Genomic DNA, 17,974 nt, shown 5'->3' with positions numbered 1-17,974 from the left:
TAGAAAACCCGAAAGACCACCAAAACACAGCTAGAACTGATAAGCAAATTCAGTAAAGTCACAGGATACGAGGTCAATGCACAGAAACCTGTTGCATTTTTATACGCTAGTAATGAAGCAGCAGGGAGAGAAATTAAGGGATAAATCCTATATTAAATTGTAAAACAATAAGATACCCAGGAATACACTTAACCAAAGAGGGGAAAGACCTGTACTCCGAAAACTATAAACACTGAATAAAGAAATTAAAGATGACACAAAGAAATGGAAAGACATTCCATGCTCATGGACTGGAAGAACAAAAATTTTAAAATGTCTATACTACCCAAAGCAATCTACAAATTGAATGCAATCCTTATCAAAATGCCAACAGCATTTTTTACAGAACTAAAACAAACAATCCTAAAATTTGCATGGAACCACAAAACACCCCAAATAACCAAGCAATTCTGCAAAAGAAAAGCAAAGCTGGAGGCATCACAATTCCAGACTTCAAGTTATATTATGAAGCTGTAATAATCAAAACAGTATGGTATTGGCACAAAAATAGACACATAGATCAATGGGACAGCATGGAGAGCTCAGAAATGAACCCATGCTTATATGGCTAGCTAATCTATAACAAAGGAGACAAGAATATGCAATGGTAAAAAGACAGTCTCTTCAACAAATTGTGTTGGGAAAACTGGACAGTTACATGTAAAATAATGAAACTGGACCCCCTTCTTACACCGTAGACAAAAATAAACTTCTAACCAAATCTTGCCATTTGTAGTGACATGGATGGAACTAGAGAGTATTATGCTAAATGAAATAAGTCCTTGAGAGAAAGACAAATATGAGATGATTTCACTCATATGTTGGAATAAGAAACAAAACAAATGAGCAAAGGGGAAAAAGAGAGAGAGAGAGAGAAGCAAACCAAGAAACAGACTATAGAGCACAAACTTCTGGTTACCTGAGGGGAAGTGGGGGGGGGGGATGGGTAAAACAGGTGATGGGAATTAAGGATGCACTTGTGGTGGTGATGCACCAGGTGATGTATGGAAGTTTTGAATCACTATATTGTACACCTGCAACTGACATTATCCTGTATGTTAACTAACTGTAAGTTAAACAAAAACTTAAAAAAACAAGGTTGAGGAACAAAAGAAACCTTGTAGATTAATATCATCCCACTTTTGTAATTTTGTGTATGTGTATATTAAATGCATACAAATATGTAAATGTGCATATGGTAATGTGTAAATGTGTATAAAGTATATATATTTAAATATGTGAAGTGTATGTTTTCATTTGTATATGTAAATGTTATATACATATAAATACGTAGATGTATATATTGAAATGTAAATGTGTATATGTTACACACATGCAAATATGTAGGTGCATATATGTTAATATGCAAGTGTATATATTTGTGTATGTTAAATAGATACAAATGTGTAAGTATGCTTATGTTCGTATGTGTATGTGTCATACAGGGGTAAACTGAAAAGCTGCAAATTAAAGGCAGGGTGACAAGTGACTGGTAGACACAAAATGGGACTGGGGAGGAAAGATAAAGAGAAAAAGGAAATTGAAAAAAGAGAAAACTATCATGGTTGTTCTTAGGAAATTAATAGCCTAGGGTTCAAGCAAAGCTTCTAGCCCCAGAATGCATGAGTTTCAATTCTGCCATCACCACTTCCTAATTGTGTGGCCTTAGGAAAACTAGTGGGTGGCTGTGGGCCTCCAACATCTTCCTGAAGAAACAAGGGGAATAAATAAGGTTATCTTTATTATTTCCTTCCTTCTGCTGCCTTTAGGATTCATTTGTTTTTCTTTTTCTTTTTCTAAGTATTTTAAGTGTAAAGTTAGGTTGTCTATTTGACTACTATATGTTCTGGTGTTGGCCTGCCTTTGTCTATTTTGTTTATTTTGTTTATTTTGATGAGAGTTCTCCTGTACCTGGATGTCTGTTTCCCTCCCCAGATTATGGGAGTTTTCAGCTATTATTTCTTCAAATAAATTTTTAGTTTTAGCTCTTACATTTAGGTCTTTGATCTACTTTGAGTTAATTGTTTACTACGGTCTGAGGAAGAGGTCATACTTCATTATTGACATGTGGATGTCAATTTGTTTCAGGACCTTTTTTTGACCAGACTATTGATTTCCCATTGAATTATCTTGGCACCCTTGTTTAAATTGTTTAACCATAAATGTAAGAATTTATTTATGGACTCTTGAGAATCTATCCCACTGCAGTATGTGGCTACCTTTACTCCAGGATCACACAATCTTGATTCCTGTAGTTTGTTTGAAGTCAAAGAGTGAGCCGCCCAACTTTGTTCTTCTTTTCCAATATTGTTTTGGCTATATTTTCTCTACTTTATCTTAACTAAGCATTTTATTTGGATTATTGTAATTTACATCCAAAGAGAAGTATGTTCTGCCACTGGAGGGACAAACCTCTCAAACCACTGGAGGTAGCTCAGATTGAAAAAATCTACACTTACGCCTAGTATCTCTGTATAATTATTAAGGATGTCATTCTTCTACTTCTCGAAGAATCCTATTATAAATGCCAAAGTATTTGGTCATCCTCATTTTAGAGCACATGAGTTGCAAATCTCTTTCGATACCTAACTAGGGAATTTAGTCTGTCAGAGAACTAGGTGCAATCCATAATCCATTCCAATTCCATGGAGCTATTTGAAATTATCCTTCACTTCAACTTTTAAAGATAAGCTTATCAATCACTTTTAGTGTCAAGTTATCTCTCATAGGATATCCTCTATGTGAGTTAAAAAAAAAATCAATCCCTTTCACCGACTTTCTCCTTTAGGACAAAGGGATAAAGCATGGAGAAAACATGCTTATGTAATCCCTCCTGTTATCTCCTCAATATTCTTACATTTGCTTTAGACTATTATTTCTTACTTAAATATTTTTCTTACTGTTGCAAAAAGAATTTGCATAAAATATGTAGATTTAGCAAATGAACTTTTGTAAATCCTATCCAATGATACTCAACAACAAATAGTACTCAATGAAATGTTAGCATTGCATTAGTCAAGTATGATATAACAACACTGACAGTAAAATAAATTTGGCAAAGGAGTTCATGTGTAATCAAGCATTTAAAGTGAGTAAGGAATGAAAACCACCCAAGGAAAAGTAGAAGAGTATCAGTTTTGAGCTCTAAAGCAAGCACGAGATCAGGAATTTATACCTACAGGATTTATATCTGAGTTGTTGGTTTTTACTTTTAACTTTGAGGTTTAAATTTTATACAGGCCTGGAGATGATTGGGTGGCTTGCTCGGTTGAGTGACTGACTCTTGGTTTCAGCTCTGGTCATAATCTCATGGTTCATGGGGTCAAGCCCCGCATTGGGCTCCACGCTGAGAGCGCAGAGCCTGCTTGGGATTCTCTCTTCTCCCTCTCCCTGTCTCTCCCCTACTTGCATGCTCTCTCTCTAAATAAATAAACTTAAAAATTTTAGGCCTGGAATAATTTATGAATACACTCTGTCTTCTAATCCAATAACTGTGAGAAGTTGAAATAAAAAATGTGAAATAAAAGTCAAGAAAAATATTTGAAATTGGTACTAAATGTTTTGTTTATTTAAAAAAAATTTTTAAGTTTATTTACTTATTTTGAGAGAGAGAGAGTGAGCTTAGGAGGGTCAGGGAGAGGGAGAGAGAGAGAGAGAGAGAGACGGAGAGAGAGAGAATCCCAAGCAGGTTCTACACTGTCAGCATGGAGCCCAACTCGGGGCTCGAACTCATGAACCTTGAGATCATGACCTGTGCTGAAATCCGGAGTCAGACCCTTAACCAACTGAGTGAATCAGGCTCCCCCATATACTAAACGTTTTCATTGTAGATGTGTTTTTGTTTCCTATCTGTCTTTGGACATTTACTTAGTAAGAGCGAGGCTCTTCAATATAACATAGCTACATAAGAAGACATTAATGTGCTTTACTAGGTCTACTGAAGTATCCTGTAGTATGATGAAACGATAACAGGTAAATAACATCAAACTTGTCTTACTGTGGGGAGGGGGTAATTTACGCCGTGAACCAGCATCAGTAGTGACTCAATCTGACACATATTCAGTAAGGTTTTGGATCACTACATTATTTCAAGACTCAAAAACTTACTGCAGAAGTTTTCCTTCGCATAAGGTGACAAGTGTTTTAATACGAAAGCAAGAAAAAAAGAGTAGAAGAGAAAAAAAGAAAAGGATGCATTTACGATTTTATCCTTTCTCTTTCTGTATCTGCCCTGTAGGGAGTATTTTTTGTTTCAGACCATTCACCAGTGAATTCTCGACAAGGTCAGGACTGAAAGGAACGATGATGCCCTGTGTTACAGAAGCTGAAGGAAGCCGCAAGATCACATCATGGGCTGTAGGAGACTCTTAACTTGGCTTTTGAAGAATGTGTCCGTGGACATACCAATTGAATATGTATTAAGTGCCATCATTTTTCAAGTTAAAGGTCACTTCAAAGCAGATGATTTCTCCTCCTACCTCCTTCTCTCCCCACCCTCTCTCTTCACACGTACACACACACACACACACACACACATACACACTTACACAGGCAGGCACACATATACGCACAGGCACACACTCACAGGTACACACACTCACACAGGTAGATACACAGATAGGCATATACTCACACAGGCGCGCACACACACACTCACACAGGCACACACTCACACACAATTACACTCTTCCTCTGTAAGGTGACACATGTAGATGGGTAAAAAGACTTAGTTTCCAGAATTTGTATCATATACTAACTGTTTTAAAGAAATGGAGGGTGGGCCATTTATTTTCACGTCTCTGACAATTTTAGCAAGAAATGATAAGGACTGACAAGGACTAAAAGAATGCTTTGCAACTAACTTGGTCTGGATTACCGAGGAGATTTCATGAGGTTATTCAAACAGTAGAGTAAAAACTAGTACATTTGGACATTATGTCTCACTCATAAAGAATTAAAAATTCACTACACATAAATATTCTACATGTTTTAAGAAGCGTGGTATTCCACTTGAATAAAATCCATGTCACCCTAAAATATATCACCGAATTATTAGTATGTGACCATATATTTAGCATAAATGCTTTTTGGTCAAAATAGAAACAAGTTAACTAAAGCAGGAATTCAAGCCACAAAACGTGCATCTATCATAGGTAAGTCAGTGCACTGAGACAGCAATTTTAGAGGCTTAACCCTTAACTACCTGCAAACGGGTTGGTGGTAAAGTTACATTCATCCCAGCTATGTGTTACAATGGAAAATGCACACAAAGAACTTTGGGAGCTAATAATAGCTATTTCTTTTTATTCTGACACTTGATTCTACTATTTAATTGTTACATATAATCCCATTCACAGTAACTGGAAACAATGACAACTTTCTTTTCCACTTTAGCAATTGCCTCATGAATCAAAGAGTACTAGTAGACTGCAAAAGTAATGATCATAAAAATGCACCATAAATTCCTTGAAGCAATTGTCCTATTTCATGCCTTACTATTAAGTGGAACTTTAAAAAATGGAACCATGATTTTTTTGCTGTTGTTGAATAAAAGGCCTCTTACTCAAATGTACTGCAACGTGATCTACAGGACACGGGATTCCATGTGGGGACTTGTATCATTTGTGGTAATGCAGGCAAAAAACTCAAATCTGTGTGCTGGTCCTTTAGCCCTCCCCTTTTCCGCACCTCCCACCCACCGTGCTCGAGCAAACAACGCTGTCACAAACGACCCAAGTCCGAGCTTCCCACTGGACATCTTGTCTGAATCACTGTCTACAAGAAATGGGTCAGGATCCTGTTTCTGACTCACGGTGCTCTAGGGACAGCTGGCTATCCAGATTACCAGCAACATGATGTGGTATTGCCGGCTTTCTTTTTAGCGATCCTTTGACAATCCTTATGTATCACAACCTGTGGGGAAGGGGGATTTACTCATTCATGAAAGAATGTAGAACATTTTTTGAAACACATCCTTCTTATGGAAAATACAGGGTGGACACTGTGTGATGTGGTAGGTAATGTTCTAAATAATGTCTTATAGCAACTGCAGTAGGAGGTTTCTAAAGCAGTATACTGGCTGTCGTATTTTGAATAAATTCCCCTTGTAAATAAGCGTAATACTTGCCAAAGTTGAATTAAGACTCAAATTTTGCATCGGGATAATTTGACTGTATTTCCTTGGGCAATTGTAAAGATAAGAAAGTATAATTTATTGCTATAACATGCCAATTAAATGACTTCAAAAGAGTTGAGCATTCTTGTGAAATTGGTTGAGACATTGTGCTAACAGTCATATATATACGCGCGCGCGTGTGTGTATGAATGATTGTGTTTAATTCTTACAATTGCTGCATAATGTAAGCAAAATTATCCTTGTTTTATACAGAAGGAAATTAGAGGTTATGAGTTCTATCACCTATTATTTGCAAAAACATCATCTCATTGAATGAAGGTGCACCATCTTGAAAATCTGAATATTTTTAGAATAGGCAATGAATACATATGTAAAATATATAAGAAATATATGAAGCATTAAAATTGTATGTCAGAAGAGTAATATGGTCCCAAAAGACATGTTTATTATTATCAGCCTCTCGTTGCGTTTTTAGTGATACACCGCAAAACGCCGTATGGAGGCAGAAATAATGTAAACTGCAAACACACCAGGGACACAGATCTCTATCCTTAGCAGATGTTCAATGCCCAGAGATTAACTCTGTGGACACTACAAGACCTTCTGTAGAACTAGATTATACAGCTACCGTATGAAACCAATCCACATCCATTTTCGAGACAAAGGGCCATTTGTGTGAATGTTACATTTCGCTCCGATGCCAACAGTACGACTCTCCAGAAGGAACTCTGCTGGTCTACTGAATGATCTGGCCAGCTAATAACCACTCCCTCAGGCCAGCAGAACACCTTCTGGTTTTGTATCTTGCACGGCACTATAGGAGGAACCATTTCCCTTTCCCCAGTCACACGAACGCTAGAGCTGCTGGCCTCTTTAAGCATCTTTCCTAATAAGTCTTTAATGCAAGATAAATGCTATGGAAGTTTCATCATCATGTTATACTGAAATAATTGTTACGCTGAAAGAGAATCTGAAAGCCTCCAGAATTCTTACTGTTGTTGCACACTTCTCAAAATAAGTGTGCATCCATGAACTTCTCAGTTACTAAAAAATGTTTAATATGAAATGCTAAAAAGTATGAGGAAGAGGAAAACATTCCACCACACAGGGACAGCATTAATCAAGTGAACAACTACATACAAACTTTAAAACTAGGATCCTTCAGGGGTGCTTGGGTGGCTCAGTCAGTTAAGTGTCTGACTCTTGATTTCAGCTCAGGTCATGATCTCACAGTTTGTGGGTTCAAGCCCTGCGTCCAGCTCTACACTGAGAGTGCAGAGTCTGCTTAAGAATCTCTCTCTCCCTCTCTCTTTGTCCCTCCCCCACTTGTGTTTTCTCTCTCTCTCTCTCTGTCTCTCAAAAATAAACTAAAAAAAAACCCCAAAAAACAATGATCCTCTGCTATGTTAGACTAGAAGTACCTGAACATTTATCCTTGTTAATGCGTATTAGGTAGTCTTCTAAATACTCACTTTTCAGACTTTATCATAATTTATATGACCAGTTTTCTATTGTTAAACATTTACATTATTGTTTATTTTGTACTCACATTATATACTGATAAACTTCTTTTGATATAAATCAAAATAAGTATAAAATAAATAAAATTACACCCATTTCTCTTTATTGTTTTCTAGTATATTCCCAATAGTATTTCTGGGCGAAAAGGTTTGAATATTAACTGCTTCAATGTATACTGACAACTACTATCCATCACAGTTGTATTAATTTGCAGCTTTGCCACCAGGGTACATGACCATTTTCCTGCATTGTTACAAATATGGGGTATTACCCTTTTTAATCACATTGGTTTGCCAGTGAAAGTTGTGTTACACTGATGTTTTAGTTTGCAACTCTTATTGCTAAGACAATAGAAGGTTTTACATTTGAATATTTACATTTGAAACTTTGTTTTACATGTTTACTTGCGTTTGCTGTTTCTTACATGTTCATTCCATGTTGATATTTTTCACGTGATTTTTATGGGAGTTAAATAGAGGAAGAAAGCTGACATTGTGCACATTGTAGACTTGTTTTCTATCATAATCTTTGCAGACACATTGTGAGCAATTAACTCAGGGACAAATTATATAGACCAATGGTCAGGAAAGAGATGGTTAGTAGAGCCCATTTGCAAGTGACTGGGATGAAAATGTAGAGACTCTTTTTTTTTTTAAGACTCTTTTTTTTTAAAGATTGCTTTATTTGGAAAAAAAATTCTTTTCCTTGAAAAAGACTTTAAAAATCAACGTATGACCCGTTTTTAACCATCTTATTCAGTATATTTAAAAGGAAAAAGCAAAATAATAATAAAAATGATAATGCTGGTAACAGTTGACATTTACTATGAGTGTATGTGTAAGGCACATAAGTGCCAAGCTCTCCTTAGTCTCAAAATGATCCATGGAACAGATACTTTATCCACATTTTATAGTCAAAGAAACCAACTCTTATAATGTAATATGTACAAGATTACTAGACCAGTGTATATTTTACCACAGTTTTACTCTGGCTGAGATGGGGGAAAATGTGTATAAATTTACCTTCTGTTGTCAAGGAAGAAAGAGATTTCCTAAAATAAAACCCTGGAATTAGTGTATTAAGTTGAATTCTTTGTAACGACTCCTTTTGTAGGTCATTAGTGATTGAATATCAGTAAGTTTATATGGTTCAAACTAATTCATTTGAAACTGTTAGAAACTATGGGGGAAAATGCATGCAAACAACCTGTAGGAGAAAATTTGTTATGGGAATGTCATTATTAAAGCCCAGTGCATGTATTTTACAGAGGGCAAAACTCACTGACAGGGCACACAAATTTTCCAAGCACTGAAAAGAGTTGTCTTTTTAGAAAGATTGCATCCTGCTAATGTCTTGTTGAACATTCAATGACCACAAATGTTTCTATTCTTTTCATCACGCTGGTAAAAATTTTTTTGCCTCCTCACCATCAAACTTTCTCTTCTCACTGTACCGCACCACTCTTTCCCCACACCCAGCCCTACTCTCTCTCTCCTTTTCCCTGCTTTCTCTCCATCTTCCTCTCTGCTTCTCTGCCTCCCTTCATGTCTATGGGTGTTGACTGAGGAACTACTAAACAGTATGCTCAATGCTCAGTTCTCATACGTGGTGGCTGATGGGATAGTCTTTTAAGGAGTTTGTTTATGAGGCAGTGGAGAAGAAAAGAAGTGGCTTTTTTTCATTAGATATAAAGTCGCTTTGGAGTGGCAGTGGATGATGGTGGGGGGTGCCTCTCCAAAGGATGTGACTTTGAAACTGGGATGTTGGAGGGGAAGGACCCCCAGGAGAGCATAGCTTCCTCATTGAACTTAGGAGACAGAAACTTGATTTCAAGACTGCTAAAATTAGCCCGCATTAGTGGGGCAGAAGCCTGGACAGCACCATGTGTATAAAGGAAATTAAATTCTTAACTAAAAATCTTTCCACAAAGAAAACTATATGTTTAGATGGTTTCACTAGTAAGTTTTACCAGACATTTCAGAAAGAAATAGTACCAACACTACTCAAGTTCTTTAAGATATTAGAGGAATACAGACTAGCTCCCACTCATTGTATGTGGTTAGCACCAGTCTGATATCAAACCCTGACAAAGACATTTAGAAAAATTACAGACTAGTATCACTCATGAACCTAAATAGCAAGATCTTAACAAAATACTGGCAAATCAAATCCAGCAAAATGTAAAAATAACACATCTTGACCAAGTGGCTTTTATATCAGGAATTTAAAGGCATTTGACTTTCACAAATCACAAATCAGCATCTTGTTAGAAAAAAAGAGAAGTTCCGTATGATAATCTAAAGAGATGCAGAAAAATGATTTGCCAAAACCCAAGAAAATACGCATGATAAGCACTGTCAGCAAAGGAGAGATACAAGGGAACGTTCTCAACTGATAAAGAGCACCTACTAAATTTGTTCAGCTAACACCTTACTTAAAATCAGACACAAGGCAAGGATGTGGGCTCTCACCACCTCCCTTCAGCATTGTGCTAGATGGCTGTGTGATGAGGCTTAGTAAAGTGAAACCATCATGGCAACAGAAAATGAAGAGGTAAATTGTATTTATTCCCTGGGGTCATTATCATTTATATATAAAATCCTTGGAAACCTAAAAAACATCTTTCAGACTAATAAGTGAAAATAGTATCGTGGCAGGGTGTGTGGTCAAGAAACAAAAGCAATTGTATTTCTGTAGTGTGGCAGCAAAGACTTGGGAACAAATGTAGATATGAAGGGACTTTTTTTTTTCAATGTTATTTAGAGTAGCATAAAAATCATAAAGCATTTGGGGCAAATTTGGCAAAATGTATAGAAGACCTCTACACTGGAAACAACAACACTTTGAAGAGATACAAGAGATAAGGAACCACATAAGATGAGAGTTATACCACGTTCAGGGATTGGAAGATTCAATGTCATTCAGATGTCAAGTATGCTGTTTCTGGTACGTATCTGGAGATAGAGAAATGACCTCTGAATAGTTCCATGGACCCAAGGGACCCAACAGGAGAGGGTCCTGACCCTCTGACCCCCTCTCTAAGAGAGCTCCATGACAGTGCTTCAGGTCCTCAGGTATGAAGGCAATGGTTCCCAGCATGTCTGGCTATTCCTCATAATGTTCCCATCATGTATGCCTACTGACATAAATAACTGTGTGCTCCTTTGACGAAGCACTGGAGGAATCATTACTGTATATACTTGCTCTGGCTCATGCGTGTTGCAGCGTCCTGCATCATGGAGATCCAGCCTCTCCTTTTCCACTTCTGAAAGTTGTCACGCTCACATGTGATATCAAAATACACTCTAAGATAAGGCAAATGACTTCAGAATAGAGAGCCTATAAGTCCCTTGTGTTGAATTTAATAATGATGGTACAACACATTAGAAGCACCTGGAATGTTTGTTAAAACTGCAGATTCCTGGGCCACATTATCTGACCTACCAAAGAGAATATGCGGTGGTGGATCCGTGCTGTCAGCGCAGAGCCCGATGCAGGGCTTTTGAGATCTAACAACACCCACTGCAGAGACTTCGAGTGGTGGTCAGGCAAAGCCTATTTGTGTTGTAGGAGAGCAATTTGTTCACAGTAGACCCTGTGTGGTACCAGGGTAAACAGGGAAGTACATTTAGCCCTTTGAGGAAGGAAGTAGTTAGAACTAAATTAGGTGCTATTGCTTCCTGGAGTGGAGAGCAGAGCCCTAGTCTGAGGGGCAGACGTGACACAAGAGGCTGCATAAAAAGGGCCAAGTGGCACGTGTTTATTGAGAACAAAACCCTGAAGCAAGGATGGGGCTTAGGAGGTTCTGGGAGGCAGGGCCGACCCCGATATTCAGCCTTCCTGTTCGGTCACCAGGGGAACGTTTTCTTTGTACATCAGGGAAACTCCCTAACTCCAGGTCTTCATCTTCCACAAAACCCTCAAAAGCACTTTTTTTCCTCCTTCCTCTTTGCCTTGTGTCACTCATCCGTAACGGCTGTAGGTGAAGTTACCGGCCAGCACACTTACTGTCCCCCACCTCACGTCTACACTGGGGATGAAGAGCCGTCCCCGGCTCGCACGCCGCAGTCTTGCTCTGCTTCCGTGCCGACTTTCATGGGCCACATCGCCAAGGACAGGCAGGTTCCTCCGGGCTGGAACAAAAGGGTGTCATCTCCACCACCGCTTCCTGCCGCAGGTGCCTTCATGCGGCCGAGGAACACAGCTCAGGTCTCGATTTCCAAAAGCCACGTGCGAGGGATGCCAACCTCACAGCCCACGCCGGCTTACTCACGGATGCCTCTCGTCCTGATCAAGCTCTCGGGTGCAGAGTGTGTTAGGGGGCGTTACTGACCATCGTCTGTTTATGACACAGGGATGCTGCCCAAGGAACTAGGATTGGGAAGTGTTTCACAACGTCACAGAGCATTTCCGAATCATCGTTTAAAACGTGTGACAAATCCTGGTACTTCAAGCTCTGTGTTCAACAGTTGGCGTCTTGCATTCTGATCATTGGACGAGCACTTCATCCTGAAGGGACGGTTTTTGTAACCTCCTTTGGGTGAGTGAAGTGTGCTTGAGAGGGTTCTGTAGGGCATGTTTCGGCAGTTCCACATCCTAGTTTCTTACATACTATGTTTATGCCACATCTGTAAAGACTTGAAAAACAGAGTCCCTCTCCTGGAGATGACTTTACAATTTCTTCAAGTCTAACGAAAGCTCAAGGAGATATACAAAACAAAGAAATTGCGTAAAGTTCTAATTCACTTGAAGTGTCAGTTTTGCTCCGGTGGGGTTACTGATGTTTTCGGTACTGTCTCGTGTTCCAGTGGGAAAAGGAAGTGAGCTACGCGTTTCCTTCTGAGCTGTGGGGCTGGCTCCATCAGAAACTAAAATTAGGACCTTGTGTAAACCATCGCCTGTACCTGGACTTCCAACACACCGGTCAGAAAACTAAACACAGAATGGATCAGAAAAGGGGTCCCATATAAGGGTCCTGCCATCTCTAAAATGCTTACCTTCTATGAATCAATTGAATACACGGTGTTACCCTAAGTTTGTACTGGGGAGAAATCTTTTGTGAAAGTATAAATCCTCATTATAGCTTGATTCTTTCCTGCGTCTGGCTGGATAGGGTTTTTGTTGAATGGACTGAACAACAAATTACTTTGCCTTGCTTTGCACGGAGAGATGAACTCAGAGATGAACCTGCCATATGGAAGGCCTTCTCTGTCACCCCCAACCACCGTCTCTGTGCGTGGGAGGGCTTAAGAGCCCCAGGTGTAGATGGAAGGAAAGGAGGTTTGCCTAGCGTCTGCAGCTAGTTGTGCAATTATCGGCCAGGGACCTCCTCGTCTGGACCCTGTTTTGCTCGTGTGGGCCGTGGAGGAGCTCTGAAGGTCCAGTCAGCTCTGTGTGCTGATGCATTATATCTGAACAGAAACAAAAGGGGTTTTGCCCGGCCCTCTGTTGAGCATCAACAGCAGAGTGAGCGCTTTATACCAAGCATGCACCTTCATTATTGATCACGAGCTTTTGTACGAATTTCAGATCCTCTGAGGGCGCCATGAACTCTCAGGTGACAGACCAAGTGTGGTAGGGTTGATGTGTTTGAGCTGATAACAAACCCAAGAAGGTTTTCCTGTTTTTAGATTTCATGTTCTGGGCGTCTCCATCAAGGGCACAAGGCCAACACACCCGTTAAACATTGAAGTTTTCGATAAAGGAGTGGTTTGTTAAAAACTACAAAAATGAAAGAACTCGGGCTGGCTCATTTCTGTTTTACTCGTTTCCTTTCTTTTTCTGTTTTGGAAGGCTGTTCGCTACAACTCACTGAGCAGTTGAGTGAAGCGAGGGCAGAATTTCATTTCAAGTGAAGCTGGACTGAATTGCCCCTTTGGAAACTCCCCAAGTACAGGGTAAAGAATGCCCGGCATGCCAGGCTTATGACAGAGTGGGATGTGACCAGTTCCAAATGTTCTCTGCTTTGCCAGTGCTGGTGCTTTGCCAGTGCTTGGCCACTCCAGGAAGTGGCCGTTAAATATAAAATAGGCTTTTAGCCTGAAACAGAATCTCGATATTTCCTTCCCGACCCTCTTTCATGCGAATACTGTTTTAGCAACACCATCAGTGGGTGGGTAGTATGCTTCAACTATTTTGCCTTGACTTTTCATGGTAAAATGACCAGTTATGCAACATAATTCATACTCTGCCACAGAAGATGTTTGTCAATTATTTGAAAGAAGAATAGTAACTTTGAGACCCAGGAAACGATGGAAACACATTTCCCTCTTTTTATCCCATGTTGTATAACCAATCACTTTAAAAATTTTTTTTAACGTTTTATTTATTTTTGAGACAGAGAGAGACAGAGCATGAATGGGGGAGGGGCAGAGAGAGAGGGAGACAAAAATCCGAAGCAGGCTCCAGGCTCTGAGCCATCAGCCCAGAGCCCGATGCGGGGCTCGAACTTATGGACCGCGAGATAGGGACCTGAGCTGAAGTCGGACGCTTGACCGACTGAGCCACCCAGGCGCCCCATAATCACTTTTAAATATATTACATTTCTTTCCGGTTTGGATAAATAACGTTTTTAACTCTATGTGTACATGTGTGTGGATACATGTAGGTACGTATATTTTACATAAAAGTTACATCTAAGCATAAATGTTTTATGCTTAGATTTTACACTTGAATTTTACATATTTTAGATTTGAATATTTATATGTATATCTGTGTCTAAGTATTTATATACTTATATTTGTTTTATATCTAAGCATACATATTTATATTAAATATACACCTGTGTACATGTGGGGGATCCCTTATTGTGTTTATACATGACCACATAGGGATATTATGCATTCATACACTTCACAAATATTTATTTGTTGAGCACCTACTTTGTCGAGCACTGTTCTAGATTTGAGGGATATTTCAATAAAAGTTAGACCAACGTTCTGCTCTCCTGAATCTTACGTGCTGTCACTTTTAGTATCCTTGACTTAGTGTTACTATTTGGGGTCAACAAGTACATCTGTGGCTTTATTATAGCCACATATAGGATTATTACAGGAGATAATATACAACTGGCATTTTTTCGAGCTCTAGTTTTATTGCTATCAATTATGGAGTGCAAGACACTTTTGTCTCGATCAATTCCATTTGCTGTTTTATAAGTACAATCTTATTGGGAAGTATCCTGTGGCATTTATGATTTCTGTTTTAGATTTTAATAAATATTTAAAATATTACAGGCACATAAAATTCAAATAACTGTATAATTATTTCTCTTCTAAATTAATTTGTTCACAGGGAAGGTAGCAAAGGAAATTCTGTACTCTGTATTTCTAGTTCCAGAACTCAAAGTCAATTTTTTTTCTTGTGAGTAATCTCTGTTCATATCCATCATGCTATGTTGTTTGTTTAATTATGAAAACCGTATAAGGCAGGTTGTAAAAACATATAAATGATAACAAGAATGTTAAAATTGATGATAAAACAAAAGTGGAGACATGTAAGGGCATACCTATACGACTAAAATGCATTCCTGATCATGGATATTCTTAGCACTGTGTTAGTCCTTCTCAACCACAGTTGCAGATTAAAGTGATTTAGGCAGCTCAAAAGTATAGATATCCAGACTCTTCACCCTTAAAATCTGACTTGACTGGTCCTTTGAGGTGGGGACTTTGCAAGGTTAGATTGTTAAGAATTTCAAAAGCAGCTCTAATCTACAGCCAAGGCAGGAGACCCTCAACCGTAGAGCTGTCTCTCAGTTTCTGAGATGATCAGGCTACTTAATTAACAATGTTTATAAGGTTAAGATAAGTATGACCTTGTGGCCCTAGAACTAAGTAGGTTTTTCCTGGGGGATACTCATAGAAGGACACCCTGTGACATAATGAACCACATTCTCTCTGTAAAAACATCTGTAAAAGATATGATGAAAAGAACCATTGAGCTCTTTTTTTATTATTTTTATTTGTTTTTTAATGTTTACTTATTTTTCAGTGTGTGTGTGTGTGTGTGTGTGTGTGCAGGGGAGGGACAGAGAGAGAGACACACACAGAATCTGAAGCAGGCTCCAGGCTCTGAGCTGTCAGCACGGAGCCTGACATGGGGCTCGAACCTGCAGACCACAAGGTCATGACCCGAGCTGAAGTTGGACACCCAATCAATTGAGCCACCCAGATGCCCCTGAGCTCTTTTTTTATAATGATTCTGATTGGTGGCACTGCCTTTTTCACTGCTATTAAATTTTCTCAACTACTGTGCTATTAAAAATAGAAAGAGAAAACATAAAATAGGTGTAAGCCTGTGGAAATGTACAGCACTGGAATTTACAACGTTATTACTTATGGCACATTTCTAGCAGACATGGATTGGATACAGACTAATTCTCACTGTATTGACTCTGCTATATTAAGCGAAAGGACACCCATCGTTAAATTAATGAGGGAAACAACCTATAAATGTAATTAGGGAGGAAAGAAGGGTAAAATTAAGCCCAATAAATGGTTAGAAAAGGGTTTATTTTTAGTAAAACTTGGACACTTTACAATAACGGCGATAATGTTTTTAAGCACCATTAATCTTTGTAAAGGGCTGATACCAGTGGAGACTGAAAACAGTTAAGTGCCGAAGCCTGATCTGTGTGTTTCAACCATAGTCTAAGAATTAGATTTTATGAATCTAACCAGTAACTTAAAAAAAAATTTTTTTAATGTTTATTTATTTTTGAGAGAGAGAGAGAGACAGAGCATGAGTGGCAGAGGAGCAGAGAGAGAGGGAGACACAGAATCCGAAACAGGGTCCAGACTCCGAGCTGTCAGCACAGAGCCTGACGCGAAGCTTGAACCCACGAGCCGTGAGATCGTGACCTGAGCCGAAGTCGGACGCTTAGCCAACTGAGCCACCCAGGCGCCCCTAACCGGTAACTTTTTATGTCTATTTGTAATCACTTAAAAGCATAAAGTTGAACAAAAATCAAAATGGCTACACCACTGCTTCAGTGAAGCCAGAATTTAAAGTAACCTTTTTGTTTGTCTGGGAAAATCTTACTCTAAAGGAGTCATGACCACTACACCAGCCCTGCAAGAGATCCTAAGAGAGACTCTGTGAGTATAAAGCAGGAAAGACTACAACAGACCAGAGGACATCACCATAAACATGGAATCTACAGGTAACACAATGGCACTAAATTTGTATCTTTCAATGATCACTCTGACTGTAAATTGACTAAATGCCTCAGTCAAAAGGCACAGGGTATCAGAATGGATAAAAAACCAAGATCCTTCTATATGCTGCCTACAAAAGACTCATTTTAGACCTGAGGACACCTGCAGATTGAAAGTGAGGGGATGGAGAACTATCTATCATGCTAACGGAAGTCAAAAGAAAGTCAAAGTAACCATACTTATATCAGACAAGCTACATTTTTAAACAAAGACTGGGGGTGCCTGGGTGGCTCAATTGGTGAAGCATCCGACTTCGGCTAAGGTCATGATCTCATGGCTTGCGGGTCTGAGCCCCACGTCGGTCTCTGTGCTGACAGCTCGGAGCCCAGAGCCTGCTTTAGATTCTGTCTCAGTCTCTTCTCTGCCCCCCCCCCCAACTCATGCACTGTTTCTCTTTTTCTCAAATATAAATAAACATTAAAAATAAATAAATGAATAAAATAATCATTAAAAAATAAAATAAAGACTGCAACAAGAGACGAAGAAAGGCATTATATCATAATTAAGGGGTCTATCCATCAAGAAGATCTAACAATTGTAAATATTTATACCCCCAACGTGAAACACCCAAATATATAAATCAATTAATCACAAATATAAGCAAACTTATTGCTAATAATACCACAATTGTAAGAGATTTTAATACTCCACTTATAGCAATGGACACATCACCTAGGCAGAAAATCAATAAGGAAACAATGGCTCTGAATGATACATTGGACCAGATGGACCTAACAGATATATTCAGAACATTTCATCCTAAAGCAGCAGAATACACATTCTTCTCGAGTGCACATGGAACATTCTCCAAAACAGATTACATATTAGGTCACAAAAAAGCCCTTAACGTGTACAAAAAGATTGAGATCATACCATGCATATTTTCAGATCACAACGCTACAAAACTTGAAATCAACCCCAAGAAAATAATTGGAAAGACCCCAAATATACGGAGGTTAAAGAACATCCTACTAAGGAGTGAAAGGGTTAACCAGAAAATTAAATAAAAAATTAGAAAATACACGGAGACAAATGAAAATGAAAACATGATAGTCCAAAC

The sequence above is a fragment of the Lynx canadensis genome, chromosome B4 (assembly GCF_007474595.2).
Source record: "Lynx canadensis isolate LIC74 chromosome B4, mLynCan4.pri.v2, whole genome shotgun sequence".
Classification (NCBI taxonomy): Eukaryota; Metazoa; Chordata; class Mammalia; order Carnivora; family Felidae; genus Lynx; species Lynx canadensis.
The sequence above is the reverse complement of the archived record's forward strand: the minus strand, read 5'-3'. Positions refer to the sequence as shown.